Source organism: Eleutherodactylus coqui, chromosome 9 (genome assembly GCF_035609145.1).
Source record: "Eleutherodactylus coqui strain aEleCoq1 chromosome 9, aEleCoq1.hap1, whole genome shotgun sequence".
Lineage (NCBI taxonomy): Eukaryota > Metazoa > Chordata > Amphibia > Anura > Eleutherodactylidae > Eleutherodactylus > Eleutherodactylus coqui.
This window is the reverse complement of record NC_089845.1, coordinates 128,555,568-128,573,759: the sequence shown is the minus strand read 5'-3', so window position 1 is coordinate 128,573,759 and position 18,192 is coordinate 128,555,568. Positions and strand designations below refer to the sequence as shown.

The 18,192-nt window shown below is 46.9% G+C and overlaps 1 pseudogene; it reads left to right on the top strand.

The window, feature by feature from the left end:
• The window catches only part of LOC136578695 (craniofacial development protein 2-like), a 34,745-nt pseudogene extending 19,014 nt beyond the window's left edge, over nucleotides 1-15,731 (top strand).
• Nucleotides 15,732-18,192: the final 2,461 nt, after the last annotated feature.

Sequence of the window (18,192 nt, the reverse complement as noted above, 5' to 3'; positions counted from 1 at the left end):
ATTGACGTTCCATCTTCATTCCAATCCTTTGCCACCTCCGTCAGGAGCTGCAAACATGGGCATAAAGGGAAGTCCGCTGCCAGCCCAGTACTTCTACACATCTCCACAATGCAGCAATACTCGGTGTGGGAAGTATGTGAGCGGGCCTTGGGTCAGCCTCTGTCCCAGCAAACACATTGTGTGGCCCAAGGTGCTGCGAGTGACATAGCAATGGGGACTCCATGTGTCCACACACTACTTATTCTGTTTTGGTGTCGGATACCTCATCGGCAATGCAAGGGGTAAACCATCTGCACTCTGCACCCTACAAAAGTCTGTCAGTGTTTTGGGGACAGACAGGTACAACTCCGCTATGGCAAGTCTGTGTACACCTGCAGCATTGGTGGCTAGCAGGAACACAGAGACGGTAAAGAAACAAATCCCACTGCAGTGCCCTGGATAACTGAGGTTACGTGACAGGAAATACATGTTAGCTGCAGCCCACAAGCCATGCCCTAGTCAGTCTGGGTTTTTTTCGGGCCAGATTGGTAGAACACCACGCCGGGAAGACTTAGTGCACCCATAGTATACACAGACCCCTGTAACATTCCTGTAGCAAAGGTATAAGCTGACCCCTGTAACAGTTATGTTGCAGAAGTCTAGGGAGACCCCAGTAACATTTCTGTAGTAACAGTATAGACAGACCCCAGTAACATTTCATTAGCAGAAGTATAGGCAGACCCCTGTAACATTTCTGTTGTAACAGTATAGATAGAGCCGAGTAACAATTCTGTAGTAACAGTATAGGCAGACCCCAGTAACGTTTCTCTAGCAGCAGTATAGGCAGACCCCCGTAACATTTCTGTAGCAGCAGTATAAGCAGACCCCTGAAACATTAATGTAGCAGCAGTATATGCAGACCCCTGTAACATTTCAGTAGCAGCAGTACAGGCAGAGCCCAGTATTTGTAGCATTTCAGTAGTAACAGTACAGACAGACCCCAGTAACATTTCTGTTGTAACAGTATAGACAGACCCCAGTAACATTTCTGTAGCAACAGTATAGGCAGACCCCAGTAACGTTTCTGTAGCAGCAGTATAGGCAGACCCCAGTAACGTTTCTGTAGCAGCAGTATAGGCAGACCCCAGTAACATTTATGTAGCAGCAGTATTGGCAGACCCCAGTAACATTTCAGTAGCAGCAGTATATGCAGACCCCTGTAACATTTCAGTAGCAGTAGTACAGGCAGAGCCCAGTATTTGTAACATTTCAGTTTTAACAGTATAGACAGACCCCAGTAACGTTTCTGTAGCAGCAGTATAAGCAGACCCCTGAAACATTTATGTAGCAGCAGTATAGGCAGTCCCCAGTACCATTTCTGTAAAAGTAAAGGCAGACCCCAGTAACATGTCTGTCGCCGCAGTATAGGCAGACCCCTGTAACATTTCTGTAGCAGAAGCATAGGCAAGCCCCTGTACCATTTTTGTAGCAGAAGTATACGCAGACCCCCTGTAACATTTACATGGCAGAAGTATAGGCAGACCCCAGTAACATAATTGTAGCAGAACTATAGGCAGACTCCTGTACCATTTAAGTGGCAGCAGCATAGGCAGCCCCCTGTAACATTTATGTGGCAGAAGTATAGGCAGACCCCAGTAACAGTTATGTAGCAGCAGTATAGGCAGACCCCTGTAGCATTTCTGTAGCAGCAGTGTAAGCAGACCCCAGTAACATTTATGTAGCAGAAGCATAGGCAGACCCCTGAAACATGTCTGTAGTAGAAGTATAGACAGACCCCAGTACCTTTTTTGTAGCAGAAGTATACGCAGACCCCTTGTAACATTTACGTGGCAGAAGTATAGGCAGACCCTAGTAACATAATTGTGGCAAAAGTATAGGCAGACCCCAGTAACATAATTGTAGCAGAAGTATAGGCAGACTCCAGTAACAGTTATGTAGCAGCAGCATAGGCAGACCCAGTAACATTTCTGTAGCAGAAGTATAGGCAGACCCATGTAACATTCAAGTGGCAGCAGTATAGGCAGACCCCTGTAACATTCAAGTGGCAGCAGCATAGGCAGACCCCTGTAACTTTCTCGTAGCAAAAGTATAGGCAGGCAGTCCCCAGTAAAATTTCTGTAGTAATAGTATAGGCCAACCTCAGAAACATTGGGATACCATGAGCGTCGGCAAAGACAGGAAAAATTAGTTGGATAAGAGTGTAGGCGTGGACCCCAAAAATTAGTGTACCTCTGAAAAATGTATCAACCGAGAGGGCAGGTGAAGCCCATAAACATTTTTTTAAAAAATGCAGCTCACTGTTGCTTAATTTGTAACAGAGCCTGGAGGCAACCCTGTTGAAAAAATTGGTTCACGTAACAGTCTCAATACTTTTGAAACTTAGAAAAATTGTAAAAACTTTGATAGATGTAGATGAGCCTTTTGGGCCGCAGAAAAATTGGCCGTTCAGCGCAATGACATGTTTCTGGAGGAGGAGTAGCAGGAGGAGGACTAATGTCACAGACAGATTAAAAAAGAGAAATGCCCCGTTTTCCAGTGATACAGAAGAGTGCTTTTACCTGCAGTTGCAGCGAAAAGATTCTTTAGGTTCCGCTGCTCTCCGCTGGTGGAGAAGAGAAGTCTGGGGAAATCCTTTATGAGTGTAAGCATGTCGGCACTGGCAGTTGACAGGTGGGTACGCTTGTCTGTGATGATTCCCCCAGCTGCACTAAACACCCTCTCTGACAAGATGCTAGCGGCAGGGCAAGCCAGCACCTCCAGGGCGTACAGCGCAAGTTCGTGCCACGTGTCCAGCTTTGACACCCAATAGTTGTATGGAGCAGAGGCATCACAGAGGATGGTGGTACGATTGGCTACGTACGCCCTCACCATCTTTTTACAGTGCTTCCTCCGACTCAGCCTTGACTGGGGAGTGGTAACGCAGTCTTGCTGGGGAGCCATAAAGCTGGCAAACGCCTTGGAGAGTGTTCCTGTTGCGTCTTATGAACGCGCAACCTCAGCCACAACCGTGCAAAGAAAACACAAAATAAATGGGGAAATACTCTCCCTATACTCCCCTAGCCCGGGAGGGAGCCCTGCCTGCTCTGCAGACTGTCCGTGCTGATAAGTGCGAGCCTGCACTCATGCCTGGGCCACTGACCAGTCCCTGTCTGGGAACCCTAGCACAAAACAAAAGGATAAACAAAACAAAACCAAACAGCAAGAACTTAGCTGATACTGGAGAGCTTCCACCACGCTGTGTTGCTCCTCCACTGTCCAACATGGGACTGAAGTGATTGACAAGCACAGAGGTCAAAGCTAGCACAGCTTAAATAGGAGCTGAGCTAGTTAGTACCAGGTGCTGGATGACATCACTCCTGCCACTACCACACCCCTCAGCTCCAGGAGAAGCAAGGGCACACCCAAAACCCGGTCTCGCTTGGAAGCCGGGTGCAGGCCTCAGAGCGGCTGCAACAGTACCCTTAGGACCAGGACTACCAGGGTTTGACCTTTTAAAATTTTTTACCAGACGATCTGCATGAACATCCACTGCAGGAACCCATGACCTCTCTTCTGGGCCATAACTACGCCAATGCACTAGGTACTGCAGGGAATTCCTGACTCGACGGGAGTCCAGAATGCGACTTATAACAAACTGCTCCTCCCCATCCACTAGCACCGGAGCCGGGGGTGGTGAGTCATTCCCCGAATCAATGAATCTTTTGAGCAGACATTTATGGAACACATTGTTAATCTTCATCGTGCTGGGAATTTCTAACCGGGAGGCCACCGCGTTAATCTTCTCAATTATTTTAAATGGACCGATAAATCGCGGGCCCAGTTTAGCGGATGGTTGTTTGAGCTTTATATTTCTGGTAGACAACCACACCAAGTCTCCAACACCGAATCCCGCCCCCTCAGAGCGGTGACTGTCTGCAACTCGCTTGCTGCGCCGAACGGATCGCTGTAAATTTTTCTGGACCTCCGCCCACCCGGCCTCCATATCGGAACAAAACTCATTAGCTCCTGGTACCTCCGAAACCTTCTTGGAAAGGGGGCCAAAACAAGGGTGAAATCCGTAGTTACAGAAGAACGGTGAAGTCCCCGTAGCCTCCAGTGGTCTATTGTTTAGAGCAAACTCTGCTAGTGGTAAGAACTTCGACCAGTCCTCCTAATTTTCCGAGGCATAATAACGTAAATACTGCTCCAGGTTCTGATTACACCTCTCAGTTTGCCCATTGGTCTCAGGATGGTATGCCGAAGAAAACGAAAGCTGGACACCCAAACGAGAGCAGACTACTCGCCAAAAGCTAGAAACAAATTGTACGCCACGATCGGAGACTATATTCTCTGGCAAACCATGTAGTCTAACGATGTGGCAAATGAACAAACTCGCCAACGTCTTGGCATTAGGTAAACCGGGAGTGCCACAAAATGGCACATTTTACTAAACCGGTCCACTGCCACCCACACAACGGTGTTGCCATCGGAAGGTGGTAAATCCGTAATGAAGTCCATGGACAAAAGCGTCCATGGTCTCTTAGGAATAGGCAGCGGCAATAACATACCGGCTGGCCGACTGCGGGATGACTTGGTTCTGGCACACACCTCACATGACGAAACAAAACTGAACGTATCCCGTCGTAATGACGGCCACCAATATGTTCTAGAGAGTAACTTACAGGTATTATTAATCCCCGGATGCCCGGCCAACACCGAACTGTGAATCTCGGCCAGCACCTGTAACCGTAGATGAACAGGAACAAAAAGCTTCCCAGCCGGGAGCTTTGACGGGGCCACATTTTGTGCTTTACGGACTTGCTCCTCTAACTCTAATGACACTGCCGACACCACTACCCCTTCAGACAGGATAGGGGCAGGAGGTTCCTCAGAAACTACTGGAAGAAAACTTCTGGAAAGAGCATCGGCCTTCACATTCTTGCAGCCTGGACGATAAGTAACTAAAAAATTGAAACGGGAAAAGAAAAGCGACCAGCGTGCCTGTCTGGAATTAAGTCTCTTGGCAGATTCCAGATATATGAGGTTTTTGTGATCCGTAAAAAACGTTACTTTGTGTCGCGCCCCCTCTAGAAAATGACGCCACTCCTCGAACGCCCATTTAATCGCCAGCAATTCCCTGTCCCCAATGTCATAATTTCGCTCCGAAGATGAAAATTTACGGGAGAAGAATGCACACGGGTGGAGATCTTGTAATGTCTCCGTTCCCTGAGATAGAACTGCTCCAACCCCCACCTCTGAAGCATCGACCTCAACAATAAAGGGCCTGGAAGAATCTGGCTGCACCAGCACTGGAGCAGTCGCAAAACACCTCTTCAATCTCTGAAATGACTGCATAGCTTCCGTCGACCATTTAGTAGGAAAGCACCCTTTTTTTTGTCATATCAGTAAAAGGTTTAACTATCACCGAAAAATTCCTAATGAATCTGCGGTAATAGCTGGCGAACCCCAAGAACTTTTGTAAAGCTTTCACATTTTCTGGTAGGACCCAATCCTGCACTGCTCGGACCTTCTCAGGATACATCATGAACCCTTCGTGGGTAATTATGTGATCTCTTGTACAGCAAACACACACTTTTCTCTTTTGGCGAACAAACAATTCTCACGCAAAGCTTGGAGGACCTGGCGAACATGAGAAACATGGGACTCAAAATCGGGAAAGAAGATCAAAATATCATCCAAGTATACTAGTACAAATCTGCCCACAAACTGAGAGAGAACCTCATTGATCAAGGACTGGAATACCGCAGGGGCATTAGTGAGACCAAAAGGCATCACCAGACTCTCAAAATTCCCCTCTGGGGTATTAAACGCAGTCTTCCACTCGTCCCCCTCCTTAATCTGGATTAAATTATATGCCTCGCGTAAATCTAATTTGGAAAACCAGTTGGAGCCATTCAACTGAGAAAACAGATCCGGAATAAGGGGGAGAGGGTATGGATTGCGCTTCGTGATTTTGTTTAATTCCCTAAAGTCAACACAGGGACGTAACCCGTCATCTTTTTTCTTTACAAAAAAGAAACCCGCTGCTAGTGGGGAATTAGATGGACGTATATGATTCCTTTTCAAGCTGTCCTGGATATAATCTTTGAGCGCCAGTCTCTCAGGGGACGATATTTTGAACATGCGACTCTTGGGGAATTTGCAGTCCGGGAGAAGTTCAATGGCACAATCCCCCTTTCTGTGTGTTGGTAATTTGTCTGCCCCCTCTTGGGAAAACACATCAGAGAAGTCAGCGATAAATTCAGGCAACTCTTCTGCCTGAATGGAGGCTATATCAGCCGAAATGCAACCGGACAGACAACCAGGGCTCCATTTAACAATGTCCCCCTTTTCCCAGTCCACTACTGGGTTGTGTAAGCGCAGCCAGGGTAATCCCAAGACTACTTGCGTCGGAAGGGATTCCATGACATATAGTGTTATACATTCCGTGTGGAACAGCCCAATCCTTAAATGGACATTAGGAACACAAAAACTCAGATTTCTCTGAGATAGAGGAGCAGCATCAATGGCGGACACAGGGATGGCAGAGTCCAAAGCACTCATCTCTAAGCCTAAACGTTTGACAGTCTCCTGATGTATTAAATTAATACTAGCTCCACAATCCAAAAAGACTCGTATGGGACTGTCAACACTGCCACAACGAATTTCAGCGGGAAGTACCAGCCTGGAAGAGGATACCCAAGCAATCTGATGGCCTAGAGGGACCTTCCCTCTAACCTCCAGGCCATCTAGTTCCGACTGAGCATTACGACGTGGGCACATCTGAGCCATATGACCTGTATAGAGATGAGCGAGCACCAAAATGCTCGGGTGCTCGTTACTCGAGTCGAACTTTCCGCGATGCTCGAGGGTTTGTTTCGAGTAACGAACCCCATTGAAGTCAGTGGGCGACTCGAGCATTTTTGTATATCGCCGATGTTTGCTAAGGTTTTCATTTGTGAAAATCTGGGAAATTCAAGAAAGTGATGGGAACGACACAGAAACGGATAGGGCAGGCGAGGGGCTACATGTTGGGCTGCATCTCAAGTTCCCAGGTCCCACTATTAAGCCACAATAGCGGTAAGAGTGCCCCCCCCAACAAAAACCCTCATTAGCAAGGCATACCTTAGCTAAGCACCACACTACCTCCAACAAGCACAATCACTGCCTGCATGACACTCCGCTGCCACTTCTCCTGGGTTACCTGCTGCCCAACCCCCCTGCACGACCCAGTGTGCACAGCGCACACCAAAGTGTCCCTTCGCAGCCTTCAGCTGCCCTCATGCCACACGCTGGCCTCATAGCCACACCACCCTCATGTCTATTTATAAGTGCGTCTGCCATGAGGAGGAACCGGAGGCACACACTGCAGAGGGTTGGCAGGGCCAGGCAGCGACCCTCTTTAAAAGGGGCAGGGCGATAGCCCACAATGCTGTACAGAAGCAATGAGAACTCCAATCCTGTGCCACCTCCGTCAGGAGCTGCAAACGTGGGCATAGCAATGAGGAATCCATGTGCCACACAGTATTCATTCTATCAAGGTGTCGCATAGCTCAATCCACACTGCAAGGGGAAAGCCGTCAGCGCTCTGCCCCCTACCCAAGTCAGTCAGTGCCTTTGTGCCAGACACGTCAAACATCGCAATAGGAACTAAGTTTGCACCAACAGCATAGGTGGGTCCTAGGAAACCCAAGACATGAACAAAAAATTGATCTGAGCGGCCAAACATGGCAGACTTGCACCGCGCCCACGGCATAGGCCTCGGCCCACAGATTCAGCAATCCTAGGCTGGAAGCGGACTTTCACTGCGCCCAGGACATAGGCCTCTGCACAAACCCTCAGCAATCGCATGCCTACAGCGGACTCCAATGCTAGCGCTGTATTGATCCTGTAGTTTGTCCCAATGCAGTGCCCCGGATAGTAAAGCTGATGTCAGATTAAATACAGCTGGGCTTTGGCCCACACTGCATGCCCCAGTCAGACTGGGGTTCTTTATAAGTAGACACAGGCAGGTACAACTCCGTGTGGACTGACAGCATGGGTGGGTCCCAGGAAGCCACCGGCGTTACATAAATAAATCCCATTGCCTTGCCCAGCACAGTTGAGGTAACGTCAGATTAAATGCAGGTGGGCTTCGGCCCACACTGCATGCCCCAGTCTGACCGGGGTTTTTAATACATAGACACAGGCAGGTACAAATCCCTAATGTGAAGTCCGTGTGGACCCAAAGCATGGGTGGCTCCCTGGAACCCACCGGCGCTACATAAACAAATCCCATTGCAGTGCCCTGGACAGCAGAGCTAACGTCAGATACAATACAGGTGGGCTTCGGCCCACAGCGCATGCCCCAGTCAGACTGGTAATATGTACCTTAACAGTAACCGCGTTGGTGGGAATGTGGTGGCGACTGCGGACCTAGTAGCGCGGTTTTATTTAGTTAGTTTTTGGAATGTGGCCAGGATTAAGTGGGCCGTGGCGGGGGGATGGTGGGGGGGCTCTCTTGTTGTGTCGATAAAGGTGAAATTCTTGGACTGCCACCAGATGGACCAATGCAAAGGTATTTGCCAAGAATGTTTTCATTGTTGGAGGAGGAGGGGGATGTTTTTGAGGCACTACGTGTCCTCTCCACGTGTCCGTGGTTATATGCACCTTAACAGTAACCGCGTTGGTGGGAAATGGCCTCGCCATCATCATGTCTTTGGGAAGCCTCCGTTTCCACACCCCAGTGACATAGCATTAGCAGCGGTATAAGCAGAGCCCAGAATTAGTAACATTTCAGCGGTAGCATTAGGGACAGGCCCCAGTAACATATCACTAGCAGCATTATACGGGGAGCACAGTATTAGTTCCATTTCAGTAGTAGTAGCAGTCCAGACAGGCCCCAGTAACAATTCCGAAGCAGTAGTATAGGGGGAGCACAGTCTTAGTTCCATTTCAGTAATAGTAGCACTCAAGACAGGCCCCAGTAACAATTCCGAAGCAGCAGTATAGGGGGAGCACAGTCTTAGTTCCATTTCAGTAATAGTAGCACTCAAGACAGGCCCCAGTAACAATTCCGAAGCAGCAGTATAGGGGGAGCACAGTCTTAGTTCCATTTCAGTAATAGTAGCAGTCTAGACAGGCCCCAGTAACAATTCCGAAGCAGCAGTATAGGGGGAGCACAGTATTAGTTCCATTTCAGTAGTAGTAGCAGTCAAGACAGGCCACAGTAACATTCCCGTTGCAGCAGTTTAGGGAGATAACAATCTCTTTCACATTTTAGTAGTTGCAGTATAGACAAGGCCCAAGTTACATTTATGTAGCAAAAGTGTAGGCCAACCCCACACACCTTGCTGTACTATGAGTGCAGGCGAAGCCCATAAAAATTACTAGGATTACACTGTAGGCGAGGGCCCCAAAAAATTGGTGTACCAACAGTACTAATGTACCTGAGAAAAATGGCCCATGCCCAATCAAGAGGGTAGGTGAAACCCATTAATCGCTTAGCTTACTGTGGCTTAATTTGTAACTAGGCCTGGAGGCAGCCCAGTTAAAATAAAAATTGGTTCAGGTGAAGGTTTCAACGCTTTAATGAGAATTGAAACTCATAAACATTGTTTACAAAAGTAATATGACTGAGCCTTGTGGGCCTAAGAACAATTGCCCGTTCAGCGTGATTACGTGAGGTTTCAGGAGGAGGAGGATGAATATAATACACAGATTAATGAAGCTAAAAGGTCCCCGTTTTTTATGGTGATAGAGAAAGATGCTTCCATCCGCGGGTGCAGCCTACGTGTTGTTTAGGTACCGCTGCTGTCCGCTGGTGGAGAAGAGAAGTCTGGGGAAATTCAGGCTTTGTTCATCTTTATGAGTGTAAGCCTGTCGGCACTGTCGGTTGACAGACGGGTACGCTTATCCGTGATGATTCCCCCAGCCGCACTAAACACCCTCTCTGACAAGATGCTAGCTGCCTGGCAAGCAAGCACCTCCAGGGCATACAGCGCGAGTTCAGGCCACGTGTCCAGCTTCGACACCCAGTAGTTGTACGGAGCAGAGGCGTCACGGAGGACGGTGGTGCGATCGGCTACATACTCCCTCACCATCCTTTTACAGTGCTCCCGCCGACTCAGCCTTGACTGGGGAGCGGTGACACAGCGTTGCCGGAGCCAGAAAGCTGTCAAAGGCCTTAGAGAGTGTTCCCCTGCCTGGCTGTACATGCTGCCTGATCTCCGCGCCTCCCCTGCTACCTGGCCCTCGGAACTGCGCCTTCTGCCACTAGCGCTGTCGGATGGGAATTTTACCATCAGTTTGTCCGCCAGGGTCCTGTGGTATTGCATCACTCTCGAACCCCTTTCCTCTTCGGGTATGAGAGTGGAAAGGTTCTCCTTATACCGTGGGTCGAGCAGTGTGTACACCCAGTAATCCGTAGTGGCCAGAATACGTCTAACGCGAGGGTCACGAGAAAGGCATCCTAACATGAAGTCAGCCATGTGTGCCAGGGTACCTGTATGCAACACATGGCTGTCCTCAATAGGAAGATCACTTTCAGGATCCTCCTCCTCCTCCACAGGCCATACACGCTGAACAGATGGGAGGCAAGCAGCATAGGTACCCTCTGCAGTGGGCCCAGCTGTCTCTTCCCCCTCCTCCTCCTGCTCCTCCCCCTCCTCCTCCTCCTCCAAAACGTGCTGAGATATAGACATGAGGGTGCTCTGACTATCAAGCGACATGCTGTCTTCCCCGTCTCCTGTTCCGACCGCAAAGCGTCAGTCTTTATACTTTGCAGCGAACTTCTCAGCAGACATAGCAGAGGAATGGAGTTGCATATGGGCTGCGGGTATATCCACGACCATGGAGCACAATGGACTCTATGTTGCGAATATCCGCAGTAAAATAGAACCTGCTGTGTTCTCTTTTCTTCAAGTGGATTACGCAATTCTGACCCACAAGTGTGTGTAATCCAATGCGATTGATCTGTGTATTACCACGGATCAGACGCATGCGGAATCTGTAATTCCTATCCGGTCGTGTGAGACTGGCCTAAGGTATATCGCTACCTTTTTATCACGTGACAGGCGACCGCTCAACAAGGTCACTGCTCCAGGCTCTCGGCGACCATTGGGAGCAAGGAGATTTTACATTTCCTGAGCTCGCCACCTCCTGTGCATGTGTCTGGTGTTTTGCCGGTGGTCACATGTGCAGAATCCGGGAAAGTTCTCGGAGGAAGATCGCGTTGGGGTGCAAATACGGAGGCCTCCGGTAAAAAGTTTCATCTCCTCTCACCGATCGCATCGGTGAGGGGAGATGAAGCTTTACCTTTTTTTTAACTTTTACGTGATCGCCCATTGAATAACGGCAAACACGTGATCAGGAACCGCTCACCGCGCCCCCCCTCACCCATGAAATCTCCAGGCTCTCGGCTAAGTTTTGTAGCCAGGAGCAGGGAGATTTTAAAGTACCCTGGCAATCCACGGCTTTTGCGCATGCGTCTGCCAACTTGGCGACGGGTGCGTGCGTAGAAGCTGGGGTAAGGTCTGTGGATAAATCCGGGGGCCTTGGGTACGTCATGTCATCCTCCCTCACGGATATGATCCATGGGAGGAGATGAAATGTAAGGTTTTTAAACTTTTTTTTTAACTTTTTAAAATTTTTTTTTTTACTTTTTACACTCTTTTTTTTTACTTTAAATGATCACTGTTATCCATTGGATAATAGTGATCATGTCCCCAGTAACATTCCTCTGCTCCTGGCTACACATGGTAGCCAGGAGCAGAGGGATTTTGAATTTCCCGGGGCTCGAGCCCCTCTGTGCACGCGCCCGATGATTGACAGAGGGGGACATCGGGTCCCGGAAGACCGGGACATCGTGGAGGACCCAAAGTGAGTATTTCCCCGGTGACATCTCCTGGTTCCCAACTACCTTCAGGAGCCAGGAGATTTTGAATTTGCCTGGGCTCCCGGCCTTCTGCGCATGCGCGTGACGTCATACGTCTGGTGCACATGCGCAGAACAGCGGCGCCGGGTCCCAGAGGACCCATTAACTGTTCCATCAGGGCAGCTGAATCTTCAACTTTTTTCCCTTTTTTTTACTTTATTGCAATCGGCGCTATCCATTGGATAGCGCTGGTCGCATTGCCGGGGCGGGACTGCCCGCTGCCCAGGATGACAGCTCCATGCTGTCGGCTACCTGCAGGCACTGACAGCATGGAGCTGTCATGTCTTCAGGTAAGAGGGCATTAATCAAAGAGCATATATGTATTTACTTCCTCTAAGATTAAAGCCCACTTAGTGAGGATGTAAAAAGGCAATGGGGCCGTCACTAAGGGGTTAAACTGCATAAAATGACATTTACTTATATAGAAAAAAAAATTTACGAGTTATGGAGAAAGATGGAATTAGGAGAGGTAATTGGTACTGCTGGTGGAATGCTGCTAGTAGATATCTATTAGGGAAGCATATATCTATATTACACTCAAGTTCGGCACTAACAACCAATCAGGGAACCCAAACAACCAATGAGGTTGAATCAGACAAGCAAAACTACCATTGGAATTGTGAATCAGAACCAACGAGGTTGCTGGAATAGCTCCATAGTGCCGAACTTGAGTGTAATGTAGATACATGCACCAGGGAACACTTAAGGCTGGTTTAGACACAACGATTCTCACTCAAAAATCGCTCAAAGCTGTCTTTTGAGTGAGAATCATTGGGTCTAACTGCACTGACATTGTGCAGTTTTTGTTAACAAGTTGCTGATCATTCTCTTTCAGCATGCTGAAAAAGAACAATTAGCCTTATTAGGCGTTCACAGCAGGATACCTCTGATGCTATTGTTTCAGCTGGTATCCCACTCCGTGAACACAGCCTGGGTATGAAGAACACAGCGATCCAGCTGTGTTCTCCTTACTCTGCACAGAGTGCACAGCTGTATAACAGCTGAGTGCTCTGAGAAGAGAACATCTGGATGCAGAAGAAAAGCGGCCCTGCTTGGCTTCTGCATACACCGCTCGGAATCGTACAGCTGTATAACAGCTAAGCGTTCCAAGAAAAGAACAACTGGATGCAGAAGACAAGCGGCCATGCTTGTCTTCTGCATACCCCGCTCGGAGCACAAAGCGATCGCTCAAAACTGTCAATCAAACTGCTGTTTGAGCGATCACCTTGCCCTGTAGATTCACACAACGATTATTGCTCAAAAGATGTCTTTTATAAATGATCTGTAGGAGAAAATTAATGGGAAACTTATCAAATTTGCCGATGACACAAAGCTAGGAGGGATAGCTAACATTAGGGAAGAGAGTGACGTGGATTTATTTTTGGGGTCCACGGCGTAATCAGTAGGAATGTTTGCACCCTTCCGGATTTATGTTCAGAGATTGTGCATGCACAGAAGAACTTGACACCAAGATGGACTGTCAGTGTAAAAGGTCTTCCTTGACTCTGTTTATTAGTAGACGTATAGCATCTTATATAGCATGATAAGTTAATTGCCCTTTATGGGCAGCAGGAAGCAATACGTGGTTGGAAATCAAAGCATGGGATTGGGTGGTCCAAATATGGTCTTTTTGTATCCGGTCCTCGATGAGTTGCTGTCGTCATGGACGTCTGACATCACGTGATTTCAGGTGCACCTTCAGCGCCATCTTTCCGAGTTCGATGGAGGGGGCAGGGGCAAGAACGAGCAATGTGTCGTCAAATGACGCCTGATGGTTATGTGCAGGTAAAAAATGTGCCCTGAGGATATGAGCGTGTGTTTCTATCTAACTGCATATTCTGATAACGGTTAGCAGTACAGGATGTGCCGCCACATCCCATTCTACTGGCTCAGCAGTGAAATAGACATTTCATTATATATATAACATTACTAAGGTGTTATATATACCATGGGACTAAGTAGCACGAGTTTATAATAGGTGGATATTGTAGTTATATATCTTTGTTTGTTCATAGATATATTTTAAATAATTTAATAAAAGTTATATTTTATGAATTATTAGTTTGATGGACCAATCAGTGAACTGTTCATTTAATTTTTGGATTTTGTGTCCCCGGGGGTGGTGCGGCAAGCTGCTGGAATCCTCCCTGCTGTTATCCCCCACCGTCCTCTCTGCTCGGCTCTGTCATCCCCCACCATCAGGCTGTGATTGGATCAAGTGCCGGCTGTTATTGGCTGGCGCTCAATCTAATCATAGTGCTACTTCCACAGCCCTGACAGCGGGGGATTTTAAAGCTAAGCAGGGAGATAACAGAGGGGAGAATTCTAAAGCGGCTTGCCACACACAAGCTGTTTTAGAATTTTCCCCACTGTCCTCTCCCTGCTTGGCTTTCAAATCCCCCGCCATCAGCGCTGTGATTAGATTGAGCACCGGCTGTGATTGGCCGATGCTCGATCAAATTACAGTGCTTACTTCCACAGCGCTGACAGTGGGGGATTTGAAAGTCGAGCAGGGAGATGACAGCGGGGAGAATTCTCAAGCAGTAGAATGTTTTAGAATTCTTCCCGCTGTCATCCCCCTGCTCAGCTTTTAAATCCCTCACCGTCAGCGCTAAGCACTGTGATTGGATCGAGCACCGGCCAATCACAGCCGGCGCTCGATCCAATCACAGCCAATCACAGCCTGACAGCGGAGGATGACAGAGATGAGCAGAGAAGACCGCGGGGATGACAGCAGAGAGGATTTCAGCAGCTTGCCGCACCACCGACGGGAACACAGACGCTGGCTGGGAGGTGAGTATGGAGGGTTTTTTCTCCCAGTACATACTCGAGTATAGCTCGGCTTAAACTTGAGTCAATAAGTTTTACCAGTTTTTTGTGGTAAAACTTATTGACTCGGCTTATACTTGGGTTGGCTAATATCAGAATTCATTTAGCATATGATTTATACTGCATGATGAATGCCATTAAAAATAAAAACCATGCCAGAATTGCAGATTTTTCTATACTTCTCTCTAGAATAAAATGTAATTAAAACCAATAAAAATGTTATGTGTTCCCAAAAATTGGAGAAATAGAGACTAGAGTTCAGGCTGCACAAATAGAAGTCCCCATAGAGCTCCGTCGTTGGAAAAATAAATGGCTTGGCTTGCTATGGCTTTTGGAATACAGCACCGCAAAAGCAAATCTTTAAAAAAAAAGTGTTTTTGTGTACAAAAATAGCAAAACATAGAAAAACTGTATAAACTTGGTATCGGTAGTTTGAATCGTGCTGACAGAGAATAATGATATCACATTATTTATTTTGCAAACTGAACGACGTTAACATGAAATCGAAAAAAAAACAAATGCTATAATTTTTCCCTCAATTCCCCTAAAACAAAAAAAAGTTATACAATTCCTTATATGTACCCAAAATGACACCATTTTCTCAATCCACCTATACAATGTGCTATAGTCCATCTGATTCATTGTGCATAATTCTAGGCAGCAGTAACATACATTTTCATGCAATTATCTGAAGCTAACAGCCCACCTCTTCAGAATTCACCTTATCTTTTCAGAGAATCAAGAAACCGTTAATCCTCTTTAATCAAGATTTTTCCCCTTACAAACAGCAAAGCCACATTACACAAATAGCAAGTATTCATATTCAGAAACTGGAATCGACCAAGTGGACGATAGTGAACAAGACACAGATAAGAAAGGTCTTACTCAACACAACACATTCCCAATTGCCACTTGCACAACTTCCAAATCCTTTGGAAGTCATTCCAGCTTTTTTCAACACGCTGACACCCTTTCACAGCATCCTTGCCTTCCTTTGATCTCAGTCTAGCATTATCAAAGATTTATTCTTCCATTCAGAGATAACCACATGTTACGTCTATTTTTAACATTGCTTTACATTCTTGCACTGCATATTTACATTTTCTTCCCTCAACCTACTACTTATCAGTGAACCACCCTTGCAGCCATTTCCTTGTGAGTTCCCCACAGTAACTTACCTTAGGCTTATCTCCCAATATTTGACAAAGGTCCAAAGTTCTGTCTGGTCTCATTTAGAAAATCATGTATATTCTGGCGTACTTATTCAAGGAAATTAGCAGTTGGGTGCCCTTTTCTAAGACTGACAATAACTTTCAAAGTTACCCAGATTACAAAAATCAAAAAAGCAATACTATTGTTATCATTAGTGCCATCTTCAGTTCCAATCTCATTTCTTAACAGTCAGAACAATATCCATCATCTATGGGGGTTACTGTTTTTCCCGGGCAATAAACAACTATTAAAGAACTGTATAGTCTGCTCACCAATGTAAATCCCTCCAAATAGGCTGGTCAGCAGCGTAGGGAATAATATCTCTCAAATATCAATGGTTTGTGCTCCTCTCTATCACAGAACCTACGCATAATTACTAGAGATGAGCGAACGTACTCGTCCGAGCTTGATGCTCGGGCGAATATTAGGGTGTTCGGGATGTTCGTTATTCGTAACGAACACCACACGATGTTCGGATGTTCGGGTTACTTTAACTTTCTTCCCTGAGAAATCATTTCTATATGCGCTCAATGGGGCCGGCGGCAGCAGCGCCAACCCCATTGAGAACATATAGAAGACAAATCCTTCTTCTCTGCCACAGCTGTAACAGCTGTGACAGAGAAGAACGATGTTTGCCCATTGAATTCAATGGAACCGGCAATACAGCCGACTCCACTGAATGCAATGGGCTGCCGGCGATCGCGGGATGAATTGTCGGAAAGGGGTTAAATATATAAGCCCTTTCCTGCAATTCATCCAGAAATGTGTAAAAATAAAAAATATATATATACTCACCTGGTGCCGACAGACGGAGTTCAGCGCGGCAGGCTGCAGTTCTCCTGAACTGCTCTGAACAGCTGTGAGTAGTATTCAGCAGCCGGGGATTTAAAATCCCCGCCTGCTGAATAAGATGCCTCTGAATGGTCACAGCCTGACCAATCAGAGGCCAGCCCTCACTCACACCCATTCATGAATTCATGAATGGGTGAGTGAGGGCTGCCTCTGATTGGCTCAGGGGCAGCTCTCCTGCCCCTGAGCCAATCAGAGGCAGCCCTCACTCACCCATTCATGAATTCATGAATGGGTGTGAGTGAGGGCTGGCCTCTGATTGGTCAGGCTGTGACCATTCAGAGGCATCTTATTCAGCAGGCGGGGATTTTAAATCCCCGGCTGCTGAATACTACTAACAGCTGTTCAGAGCAGTTCAGGAGAACTGCAGCCTGCCGCGCTGAACTCCGTCTGTCGGCACCAGGTGAGTATATATATATTTTTTATTTTTACACATTTCTGGATGAATTGCAGGAAAGGGCTTATATATTTAACCCCTTTCCGACAATTCATCCCGCGATCGCCGGCAGCCCATTGCATTCAGTGGAGTCGGCTGTATTGACGGCTCCATTGAATTCAATGGGCTAACATCGTTCTTCTCTGCCACAGCTGTTACAACTGTGGCAGAGGAGAACTTGCTGTGTTGTTCCCATCATTTTCTTGAATTGCCAAGATTTTCACACATGAAAACCTTAGCGAGCATCGGCGAAATACAAAAATGTTCCGGTCGCCCATTGACTTCAATGGGGTTCGTTATTCGAAACGAACACCCGAACATCGCGGGAAGTTCGTTTCGAATAACGCGAACCCGAACATTTTGGTGTTCGCTCATCTTTAATAATTACATTAGTTGAGCATTTGGAGATGAAAAATAATTTCTTATATCTATATATATTAACCAACAGAATCCTATTCCAACAGTAACTAATTCTCCTTGTGCATAGCAATCATGCAACCACACCCAAAATATATTTCTGTCTGATTCTTTGACATGGATCTGAAAGCACAACAGTAGTGCCCTGCTTGGCCAGTGAAGATGGGCAATCAGAACCTCAGAAAGGCACAGGTATTTGTAAGAAAAATGGGTTATTGCCTTTTGTTTTTAGAGTGCCCTGTCTGTCATTCCTGGAGAAGAGAAAATCACTCACTTCTTTGTTGGGATCTGGAGTGAGACTCCAGCATGCCTCATGTTGGTTGCCAAATTTGCTAGCACAATACCTACGCTTCCAGTGTGTTTATGTATTTCAAATTATAACAGAATGAGATTAAGTAATTCAATGAATTTAGACACATTACACTCATCTTGGTGTAATCAAGATAATTCCCCTCTTTATTATGGATAAATCTCAAATTACAGTGTTAAAACAAACACATTCATATTGTGATAACGTCAGGGTCACCAGGCTGAATTTCTTGTCATAAGTTGCTTA